This window comes from Lichenostomus cassidix, chromosome 15 (assembly GCF_008360975.1).
Source record: "Lichenostomus cassidix isolate B80296 chromosome 15, HeHo_3.0, whole genome shotgun sequence".
Taxonomy (NCBI): domain Eukaryota; kingdom Metazoa; phylum Chordata; class Aves; order Passeriformes; family Meliphagidae; genus Lichenostomus; species Lichenostomus cassidix.
This window is the reverse complement of record NC_139496.1, coordinates 5,482,161-5,494,827: the sequence shown is the minus strand read 5'-3', so window position 1 is coordinate 5,494,827 and position 12,667 is coordinate 5,482,161.

The following is a 12,667-nucleotide window of genomic DNA, read 5'->3' as shown; positions in this document are numbered from 1 at the left end:
CTCCTGGATATCTCATGGGGGGAAAGTACATGAATCTGGACAGATTCAATTATTTAATTTTAATGAAAAAATAGATAGCTGCTTTATAATTTCCTTATAGAGCTGTAGATGGGAATTCAGCTCTTTTTTCTCAGATGTTATCCTAGGATAAATGACAACAGTGGTCTGGCAAACACGGGTTGCCACGAGATTTATGTCCAAGGGTTTTCTGCTTCCTCTTGTCCCGAGATCTTCTTTCTTCCCTCCCTCCACCTGGGACCAGGACCCTCTGATGCTCCAGCCCAGTCCAGATGAGCATTTCCTGCCTGCCCATGGGCAGTGCAGATGGAGCTGATAAAGCATTGCCCAGGGGATCTGTTACAGGGTGCTGTACATCCCCACGCTGCTCAAGGACATGTTTCCTGTCTCCTATCACAAAGCCGATCAGCCACAGGTCAGTGCTGCTGTACCAGCACCCTGCAGGTGAAATATCCTGTGGCTGCCACAGATAAAGTCAATCCTGACAGCAAATGCAGAAAAATAGCCACTGACCATCTTGTGGAATCTCCTCCACCATGAGATGCTCCTGGGACTGGTCATGATCATCAGCTTGATGGACTTGCCATCAGCTCCTTGCCAGGAGGCAGCTGGGCAGAGCTCATCGAATTAAAAGTTACAGCTAACTCCCCCTGACTTGCACTGCTCTCACCACATTCATTAGTAGAACAGTTCATTGTATTTAATTGCCATTACTCTGAATACCAATGGAGTTAATGACTTGCTCTGTATGGGCAGCACTGCCTGAAACGTCGACTCCACATAAACCCATTAAAACAATTAGTGCAGTGTAATTGTGGGTATTTACTGTTGGATTCATTTTCCTTTTGTTTTTACTGTAATGTCATATACAGAGCAAAGGTCCACCGCAGCAGCAGGGTTGTTATCAAACCCTCAGAGGAGTTTCTCCTCCTCTTTATATGCTCTGCACACATAGAGGGAGCATCCATAATCGTAACAGCTGCTGTGCTGGGCAGGAGAGACACCACTGCACCCCTGTCCTTGACCTTGGCATAATAAGGCTTTTATCAGATAAAGCCAACCAAAACACACTCAGTGCTTCTGTCTGAGCAAAACTGGTGTTTGTTGTTGCTTTTGTTCCTGCAGAACCTCATTATAGGAGGATGAGTGGCTGCATATCAGCATCGTTCAGCTGCTCCTGAAAGAGATTCCATCTCCCTGCCTTTGTTTCGGGTGGTTTCTGTTGGGATTCCCATCATGCAGTCATTTTTATGTATTCCATTTTCTCTCTGTCTTGGTGTACAATCATAAATGAAGGCAAGCATTTATCACCACAGCAGCTTTAAATAACAAATGCTTGATGAATTTACTCTCAGCTGGCCGGAAGCAATACTGTGATTGCAGCATTTTATAATCATCAAGAGTTGTTTCTCTAAGCTGAATTAATTTGCATGAGCAATGTGTTATTAACAAAGTTGCTGGTAACTAGAGTGTACAAGCAAACTGTGGCAGAGGACTCTCTCTGCCTGTGCTTTCCTTGGGGAAACTTAACCTTGTGAGGTGTTTAGATAGATTGGTGAGGCAAGGTTTAAAGCGCAAAGGTTTAAAATGAGTGAGAGGATTCTGACTCCACATCAGACAATCCTGCAGAGTCAGGCCATGTCTCTGGCCATACAGGGCATTCCCATATTCCTATCACACTTGTGTCCAGTCAGGCTCTTACAGGACAGCAAATCCAGCACTAGGGTTTGTAATGCCAAGTCAAAAATACAGAGAGAAACATTTTTCCTGTGTGAACTCAACCCATCGCTCCAGAGTGCTCAGGAATTCTTTGTGAGTGAATTGTGTGGCAGCACATCAGGTGTCACCTGTCCTTCTTTATGCAGCCAGAATAAACCAGCTGATGCTCTAGGTCATGTGTGGGGATAAATAGAGTGGAATAAAGTCCAGTTTACACTTCTCTAAAGCTAGTATTTACATATAGGTGGGCTGGTAGCATATGGATCTGGAAGAATGCTCCTGGTATTTGCTCCACTATGTGATACATTTGCTCTAGCTCCCTCAGACAGCTTCTTTTGAAGATGGTGGAAGGTTTGCTCCATCCTGTCTGGGGGTGGATTTTTGTGTCTGCAGCAGAAGCTTCAGCTGTTCCTTTCCGTGAGGTTTCCTAAGTGCTTCTCACAATTATTTTAAGTGGAGGGCACTGTTTACACTTCCCAGCCTCAATGAGGTTTCTGCAGCTCATTGTGGTATTTATTGCTGTATTAATTGCTCATGTACAAAGCTCGTGGTGGTGTGCAAAATGCTAATGATGGATCCTAATGACTGTGCACCTCCCTCTCCCTCTCTGCTCGGTGCTTTATTGATGTATTCATTAAACTGTCTGAACAGCAAGCCTGGATGCTCATACCAAAATATTTCCTTTTCGTCGGAAAAAAAGACAGACCCTGAAAGAAACTGGTGGTTGAAAGATGCCAGACAGTTATCTCTGAGGGATGAATAAAAGCACTCTGAATAATCATGTCAGAACTGACAGAGTGAGAGGTTGTGCCTCACAAAGAGAGGGAGGTGGTTGTGGGATGTTAAAAGGCAATTCTTGCATTTTTGAGTAGCTTGTCTGAAAATGGGTTCTGATCTTGCAGGGATGCCAGGAGATGTTCAAATGGACATGGACCCCACTGTGTTTGAGGGAAAATGCGTATGGAAAAATCTAGTGATGCCATATCTTCTTTGTCAATGTCATAAAACACATACTGATAGAATAACATTTATAGCATTATAAAATAACACAATTTTTTCAATTGCTAATCTGAGTTTATGCTAGAGCTCCATAGAAATAATTGATTAGGTTTCAATTTATACTCAGAATGGTAGCTGACATGGTAGCAAATGTGTTCATTGATATCTAATTTGGTGTGGCTAATTTCCTCAATGCCAGCTAAATGCCTGGGTATTTCTTATCACATTAAAGTATTATCTGCATCTTGTTGCACATTTGTTCAGTGCTGCTGTAGCTATGACTTAATTACATGGCAACTGAGTTTATACCCTGGTATGGAAGGACTGCTCCTCAGACAGTTTCCTCAGATAAACAGTAGATAATTGCCGTGTTCCTACTTTAATTAATGTGAATTATAAGATTATTTGAGTGATCTTGGTCCAGAGTTGGAAAGACACAGATCACTTCTCCAGTCATGCTGAGCTCCCACAGCACCCACCAAAGTCAATGCAGTCTGTCAGTGCAGGATTTCACCCAGCTCTACAGAAATTAGCATTTTTGCATGGGAAAATACTGTCCCTCAGTACGAAGGAATGACACATAACAACATTTAAAATTTTGCTCCTGGTAGCAAGAATTCCCTACCCCCAAGCCTCAGAGGATGTTCAACACAATCCTGTGCTGTGTGACCAACTCAAAGCAAGTGGGAGTCAATATCTGTTGACTCCCCTCTGCTCTATAATCAATACCCTGTCCTCAAAGCAGTTGTTTCCCTCTCCCTGCTGCACAGCTCATGATCAGAGGAAAAAGGGAATTCTCTCACCTCCATCCCCTGGTGTTTTTCCCATTAATACAACCTGGTGAGTGGTGGTTTCCAAAAACACCCAGGAAGGACAGAGAGGCAGGAAGGGTGTATGGAGGGTCATTCCTTATGGGTGAACAAATCTGGTTTTCTGGTGTTAGGATTCAGTTCTTGGTGTGTGGCACAGCCTGAGAGCATGGAAAAGGGAGTGTGCATGGAGTTGGAAATGCTAGGAAAAAGCCATGAGTGATTCTTCAAGATACTTAAATAACGTTTGGTGACTCAAGTGGAGTGCTCTCGTTAGGCCCTCTGGAGGAGAATCTGACATTTTCTGCAATATTGAAAGACAATGCTGTTGGCTTCTGCATTGTCTCCTGAAAGGCACAGGGGCTGACAGAAATGTAATTAAATTACCTGCAGTATTCATCTGTTGTCATAGCAGCCCTCACAATGAATATAACAATAATTTCATCTATAGCTTAACTTGATGCAGTTTTACCTGCAGCAGCCAGAACACAGTTTTATATTCCACATCTGACAGAGTTCAGGGGTTTCCATTTCAGTTCCACCAACCATGGTCTAGAGTGGGGTAAAATCACAGACTGAACCTTTGCTGCATTCCTCCAACATCAGACAGCACCTGCTACCTGTGGGCGATCTCACGTGGTTCAGGCTGTCAGATTAGATAATTGTATTTTCTTCTAGCCTTAAAAATCTCAGAATCGCTTGTGTGCATCAGCTTATATGCACATAACAAAAGCACAGTGAAGTGTTCTTCCCATCTCCATTAAGCCCACCAAGAAGACCTGGCTGTGCTCTAAGCACATGCTCTGAATTTTTCTGGAGGTGTGCTTCAGTTTGGATATGTGGAGCACAGTGAGGACACAGCAGTTTTGGCACCGATGTAGGGCACAGCAGACAGGGTAGAATTCATCTTTTTTTGTTGTTTTTAACTTGCCAAGGAGTATGGTTTAAACTGAGATGTTATTGATGGACCCAGGAGGCTCCAGGCATCCCCTGACTCTGCTAAACGTGGGCTGAGCTCCTTGGCTCAGTTCAATATCCTGTAGGGTTGTTATCCTATCACTGTGCTCAAGGGTGAGGGGACAGCAAACTCTCTGCCCAAAAGCTAAAGGATTGAATTATCCTTAACACCTGGAAAATGTCTAACACCTACAGGAGGATCATCCATGAAGTCCAAGAAAAGGTAAGAGGCTGCTCCTGATTTCCATAATTTACCCTCCTTTGGATGTGAAGGAGTTTGTCATTGATTTATCACTGTGAGAAATTTCAGAAAACCTCACTTTACTTGCTGATATTCAATTTTATTTTATTTTTGCTGCTATTTATCTACCACTTTTTTCCAGGAATGACTGCTGTTTACCACCTTTCTCAATTAAACAGTCCCACAATTCAGCTATGTAGGAATAATATTTCAAGACAACAATTAAAAACAAGCCAAGTATAGAAGAATATGATAAATGAGACATACAGCATCTGCAACAAATACATGGCTCCACCCAATACACCTGGGAAACATCTCCTCCTCTTTGCTTCTATCCATTCCATTCCTGTTTGGGGAGGTTTAGGGAGCTGAGGTTCATCCTGCAGTGACTTGTTTTTATCTCACCTATTCAGGAATGTTCAAGTTGAAGAGTGTTCAAATGCCGTGTGAGAAAAGGGTAACTTGTGCATGGCCAAGATAAGCTGGTCTGTGAGCTGAGGCTTGGTGTGTGGAATATTCCTCCTTCAGGCAAGCTCTGCTCAGAGCAGGGGAATTTTCTCTCTCTGGAGCATAATGACCTTCCCAGTCTAAGCAGTGCTGAAAGGAGTTGTTGCAAATTGCTTGTGTGTTGTCATTTTCCTCTCCGCTGTATGAACAGACCCAATAACACAGCCACAGGCACAGTGCCTCTCCTCTGATGCTCTCAAATGCTTCACCCAGGTGCATAAATAGCATTTATTCCTCTTTTACAGATGAGGTGAGAGGGATGGCAGTGGCTGGAGAGCCAAATGTCACTCAGGGTTAGCAAGAGGGAGAAGTGCCTTTGCCATGCTGGGTCATGCCAAGCAGTTCTGTCTGAGATTTTGGTGAGTATCAAATAAATACCAAAGGCAGGTGTTGCTGGGTGGCCAAACCCAACCCCTGGTGCATGGCAACCAAGCTCTCAAAGGATCTGTTCCGAGTTGCAATATGAAAATTGGAAATACTGAAAAAAGATCAAGTGGCTCAGCCATCATGGCCCAGCTCACCTGCAGACAGCTGATTTGCCTGAGATTTATGTGTTCTTTTGAAAAAGCTCCAGTTTATCCTTTGGAGAATATTACAGCTTGGAATTAATTACATTTGACTTAGTAACCTACCCCTGAGAGGCACCAGCAGCAGGTTTGTTCCACAGCTCTCAGTGGCTTTGGTCTCCCTGGGTAGCTACAACCATGCTGCCTTTGAGCATCACTCTGCTGTGTCAGGGAGCGTGGGGAAAGGAGAGAACCAGCTTCCCACATCTCCTCAATCTCAGCACTCCTTTGGTTTATAATCTGTTAGGGAGCGTTGGAAATGCTCCATGTTCCAGGGTTTAACAGGAGATGCTGCAGCTGAAAATCAGGACATGGGAAAGGATTGAGTGCCACCAGTATGTCTGATCTGACACAAAAAGGAGGTCAGTTGTGAAGGAGTTTTAAAGATCCAGCAGTAAATATGCTGAAGGTCATGGGACATCACAAGTTAATGAACTCAACTGGATAATTCAATTCAGCACAAAGAACCCGTCTGTGTGCACTGAATAGAAGGTAAGAGTTTGACATGACGAGATGGAAAAGCTTTGTTATCCTCTTGTCTTGCCAGGATTTGCTTCAATTATGCCAAAGAATGTTACTTCATTCTTGCCCTAATAACACTGTAGAGGAAATTAAATTACTCATATATAACAAAAGTGAACTGATTTTGACATCTCTCCTAGGCAAACCTCCTGCTGTATTAGCTCCTAAGCACATTCTCCCTCACTTAAGGTCTCATGCATATTTATGATTATCACTCATAGTAAATATAAGCACTTTGTGAGAACGCAAATTAACTGCAGGATGTAATGGAGGTTGCCAAGGGTGTTTTTTATTGTTGACTGTGACATGAAGTCTACAATATGGGTACAATAATGGATGGATCGTGAGGCACAGAGAAATAATCCCATCACAGAGTGCTCTGACATCAGAAACCACAACAGCAAAACAGGTGTCACTCCAGCCTCAGGCTGCTTTTACTGTGCTTTTATTTAATTTCATTTTAAAAGGAGCTTTGGTTTAGCTTGAAATTTTTTCCTTATGTTTTTATAAAATTGATTGGTGAAAATAATTAACAGCTGTAGAGCTAAGAAGGAATTAACTTTATTTTTAAGGCTGACAGACCTTAGCCTTTGGTTTTAGCTGGATTAATAATGGTGAGTTGTTTCTGTTGCAATGTCTCTTTCTTAAAGTTTGATTGCTTTTTCATTACATTAGCGAGATTTTGGGAAGATTTTAAATAGTAAACTTAGCCTCCAGAAATCAACCTCACAACCTTGAAACTAAGGTTGAACCCTGCAAGGCTCAGACCATTGCATCAGTGATTGGCTCTTGAAGGCTTTCATTAGAACATCCTGAGCAATACAACATTTAAAACAATGGAGCCTTGCTTTAAAAACACATTAATTCTCCCAGCCCATTCCAAATGCAGCTCTTAGCCTTTGTTCTCTCAATAAAACAGGTTCTTATTTGACCTTTAATTGGGCTCCATCCCCAGCCCAGCAGCACCATCCTGTCTGGAGGCTGCCCATGCCAAGGACTGTGCCAGGAGAGGGTTCATTTTGGGGGTGGGTGAAGGTGTCTTCCATCTCCCCATATCTGATGTCCTGGACAGTGAGAGCCTATTTTGAGATGGAAATTCCTTCAGCATTTTCTGTAACTTCTATCTTAAGCCTTGGGTTCTCCCTGTGAAGTGGGTATGAAGTTTTAAGGGGTATTTCTGGGCTTTTTGTTTTAAATTCAGTACAAGAACAAAGACTTGGTGGGGAGCAGCAAAGGGCCAGTGGGAGCAGCTCTGCCTGCCTTTGCCTGAGCCTGGCTGTCCGAGGGAGCCAGACAAGTCCTCTTTAGGCTGTGATGGATGTCCCTGTGCACAGGGACACACTGCTGCTGTCAGGGGTGTCACCCTTGCAGGGGAGCAGATCACAGCAGGCAGCACAGATATTGCAGGCACGGGAGGCAGGGGATGAGGGGAGCTGAGATTCCATTGGAAACAGCAACATCTGCTCCATCCATGACTGAGTAGATGAGAGAAACGGGAGGAAAATGGCCCCAGATGTCCCTGGGTTCAGTGTAACCTCTCCTTGCTGCAGCTGAGCATCACAGGTTCCTGAGCTGAGCACATCACACAGCTCAGAGCTCCTGTGGTCAGTTTGGGTCACCCTGCTGCACCCAGAGCAGTGCTCATCCCAGGGATAAACCCTCCTGGTGCTGCCTCCAAATGAGAATTCCAAATGCCAAGCGTTGTATTAGGCAGTTGCAAAAATAAATGAAATATGGGAACTAATAGAGAATGGAATTTCTTCTTAATTTGCCCATCATGGCTTTTGTTTCTAAAGCAAAGTGAGGCTGGCATGGAGATGATGAGAAACACAGTGTTGAAATGACACTTAGAGCATCCCAGAGGAGCATTCAAAGCAACAAAAAACTGGTGATGTCCTTAAAGACTGCAGATGGTTTCTTCAAGGTGAATAATTTTATTGTTTATTGCCTGCTCTGTGTACTGCAAGGAATGACATTTAAGAAACTGCTCAAAGGTGTTTTTTTCAAAGCACAAAGCAAACATTTAGGAGCCAAATTATCCATACCAGTGACTGTGTCATCTCCAGAGCTTGGAGCTTGGCTTAGAGGCACATAATAGGTTTGGGACAGTGAACTTTTAGAAATCATGGGATACAGGTCAGGTTTGTGTTTCTGCAAAAAATATAGAAATCTTGGAACTGGAATGCTTTTACATGGCATGTGAAAATTCACCCTGTGAGAAAAAACAGTGCTCTTATAAAAGCAGGTGATATTAGGGAGCTTTTATCATACCACTTTTTCATTTTTTAGGGGAATGAAATACCATTCACAAGCTCTCCTTTTCCAAGATATTTCAAAGCTTCCAGATCTGACCAAAAAAATGTTATATAGTTCAGTCACACCTGGAAATTGTCCTTAAACCCTCTGTAAGCTTGTGTTCAGAATTTCATCAGTGGTGAAGATTTTAATAGATTTCTATTTGGCCAAAAATTCCACTTCATTTTCAGGGTTGGATTGTTTTGGGTTTTTTATTTTCATTTTTCCTCTCCATATTCATATTCTCCCTTCAATTCCTGTCCCAACAGATATCTATGACTTCTCCAGGGAGTCTTAACACCGAATAGAAATTCAAGTGTGACCTTTTCCACAGTTAAAAATTTATTGCTCGTTAGTGCAAACTGGGTTAAGACTGCACCTCTCTGGAGCTCAGTCCAAAGCCTTCTGCTGCCATGGCTCTGACCATTTGTTCTGATTCCCTCAGATTTGCAGCCTGTAAAGCAAGAACATGTTTTGTGAGGGGAAAAAAAAAAGAAGCCCACACTCTCTGAAGGTAGAAGAAAGAAAATATCTGTTTATAACCCTTTTGTTTGGCTTTGGGGTCTTTCTCTTGATTTTTTTTTCAGTTACTTGTGGAAGGGTGGCGAAAAGGTCACAGCAGAATTACAGGAGAAAGGTGTCCATAGATCAGCTGTGCGAGCTGCTTTCAAAGCAACTTTTCGGGACAAAAAGATAAAACATAATCAAAGCAACAACTTTCCTTTTCTTTTGCCTGAAAGGCCATGTAAAATCTCAGCCTTTGGAAGGATTGAGGGAGACACAGCCCTTTGGACCAGGCAGAGCATCACTCATCAGCCACCTGTGACAGCTCCAGCCTCCTCGGCTATGGGGAAGGAGAGATACACCCTGGGAGAGTGACTGTAGTTTGTTACACTTGGACATTATTATTTTTTTTTTAATTTAAACCTCTATTTTTGTTTTTCCAACACTAGGAGAGAACTTCCCTTGGAGCTGAAAGCCTGGGGCAAACAAATATCCATGTGCTCAGAGAAATCTGTGGGCTGATAAATGAAGCAGCAGCAGCAGGGAGGCAGGGAAGATGTGGCTTTGGGTGTTGCTTTCATTTTTACTCCCCATGCAGGAGGCCTGGAGTAGGGGACTGGCAGCTGGGAATGAGTCAAGCAGAAGTCAGCCCTGTACAGCTTGCTGGTGAAAATTAGTTGGGGAAACACTGTTAAATCCAATAAGCAGACACACGAAATCTAAACTAGAAGCATCTCAGCACAAGAGTTATGTGCAAATTAAAAGATAGTGAAGAGAGGGAACTTCAGACTGAATGTCAAGAGGCACCATCAGGAATGGTTGGATTCCCTGGGTGCAACCAGAGCCAGGACTGCTGGGCTCCTGCTGGGAAGGAAATATTGGATTTTCCTTCTGATCACTGTTGTCCTCCCGTGGCACTCAGCACAGTGTGGAGTGTATGACCAAACCTGCCGAGCCATGACTGATTATGTGGTTGATTTTTGGTATTTTTTAATGTAAATTTCAGGGCTTTAGCAGTGAGAAAGGAAGGAGCTGGGAGCAGTGTTCAGAAATATTAACGTGTCAAAGAGAGAGAAAACTCCTTTCACATAATAAGAAGCTCTTCCAACTTGTGGGATAATTAAGGATAAGAAGATTTTGGGTTGAGAGTCAGGCTGGTGTGATTTAAGAGGCTGCAGAAAAAGTAGCCACAGAAGATAGCAGAATCCCACTGGATTATTGTGGGATAGCTGATGGTGCTCTCCTCTCCCATCTGTCTCCTGGATTTGGGCTCCCATAGCACAGGGGAGGGAGAGCAGCAACTTCCCTTCATGGATCATTTCTCAGATTTAGGTTCTGGTCTAAGTCAGAGCTGCTTAGCCAGAGCTCCCTTCCCCAGAGCACGTGCAGTCTGGCAAAGCACACATTGCTTTTTGCCTTCTTTAAACCTTGAAAGCCATTTCCCTAATTGATTACAACTGTTGTAATGCAGTAGTTTTAACACTGTGGATAAAGATTACATATGATTAGATAAGCAGTTTAAAAGCTCAGAGAGCTGAATAGTAGCATTTATTAATTGTGCTCACTCATTTATCTTTGTGCCTTACTTAGGATACAGCTCCTGAAACCTCACTAAAATTGAATCACGAAGCAAAGCTCATTACCTGGAAAGAAAAAAAAAGTACATCCCACTTTTAATGAGTTTAGTTTCTGTGACCTTGCACAAAGGGTTCCTGCTGTCAGCCAGGTGTGGGGCAAAGCTTCAGAACTGACAGGTACAACTGGATAATTTGAACTGGTAATTTGAATCATTAAAACTCATAATTTCTTTTTTTTTTTCTTTTTACAGTTTCTAGTCTCAAAACTCAAAAATCCACCAGTCTAAGCAGAAGCATGGCAGTCTGCCTTTAAATCCAAGGCTAAATCTTCATGTCCTTCCTCTGTTTGAAGGAAAGGGTGAGGTTTTATGCTTTGGTTTTTTCCCCTGGCTGATAAGAGATCACACTGAACTGTAGAGAAGGGCTCAGGTTTTAGCCTTGTGTATACATATTTTTAAAGAAGTGGCAAATTAAAAGTAATGACTCTAGCATTTTGTGTTTGCTCTTTCTCCTGGCCATAATAAATCTTTACACAGAGCTGCTGGAAGTATTAAATCACTACAGAGCAACTTGTCCTTGTTCCTCACTGCAGAGACAATAGGATTTTAATAAACAATATCTTTGATTAGGTTCAGCAGGAAAGCCAAGGATAACTAGGTATTTGTATCTGTCAGGGATTCAGCAAGAATCCTTGTAATTCACCTTGACTGCAAAAGCTGTTGCAGTCACATGCAAGACTTGATAATAGGTTTTGGTTCTTGGGGAGAAGGGGTTTCTCAAAACCAGGGACACACCATGTTCAGCAGTACTATTGCCTTTGGGAAAAAAAACTCACTTAAATACAATGCTGGTGCCTGGGTAAAGAATATGATGGTAACAAATGCTTATTATGATAAATGGAGTCATGTTTCTCAAAGAAGAAGCAGCTAAAAAAAATAGCCAAGGAAAATGAGGCTGAACTGGCTTGATGAACAGTGATGATATATAGCCACCAATGCAGATTTGCAAAATGCACTTTGACTTAATTTTAAAGTCGCTTAATATTCTTGTGATATCTGTAATAGGTTCCATGACAGATTTTACACTGCTTTAAACATATTGTTATTTATGTTCCAGCCACAGTGAAAATGGATGGAATATGTGGCCAGTACTTAAAATGAAGGAAATGCCCAAAATTAAAGTGGGCAAAGGAAACTGAGGGCTTTTGTTTCAGAATAATGACCTCCCCAATGGGATAATTAATTTCCCTTAGAGCAGCTTGTTATTTTTCAAAGATATTATACTTATGCAGATTTAACTGTAGAAACATCATATTGTTGTAATTTCTCCAGTGTGATGCAGCTCTAATTACTCACTGCTCAGAGCATGAAAAGAAAATGAAAGATGAGCAGCAAGTTAATTTTTATTTTAAAAACAAAGAAGATATGTTTGAAAAGAGGAAAACCAGACCATTGTGTGTCAGCCTGGAAGGATGGATATATTTCATGGAAAGAGGAGCTGCAGTAAGTCTGGATTTTCCCAGAGGATGTTGCCAGAGGTGAGCCACAGCCTGGGAAGAGCTCGAGGTTATTTACAGCAGCGACAGCAGGATGAAAGCAGCACACCCTGCAGAAAACCCCATCGGGTGCAGGAGCTGCTGCTCGGTGCTTCTGTCACCTGTTTCGTTGGATTTGTCCTCGATCTGGCTGTTTAGACAAATCTCCTCCAAAACTAGGATGCTGTGGTGCCCCTGGGGGTGTTTGGCTGAGGGCTGCTGGATCAAACAGCTCCCAGGACACATCTTTCAGACAGAGCCCCAGTGCACAGGCTGCTCTTCCTCTGCCCTGCCTCTGCTTTGTGTCTGGGGCTTATGCTCTACCCTTTCACTAATCCAATCATTTTTCCCAGGCTTCAAAAGCCATTTTCTGCCTCGTTTTCCCTTGCCTCCCCATGGCCTTGTGAGGTGCAGCACTG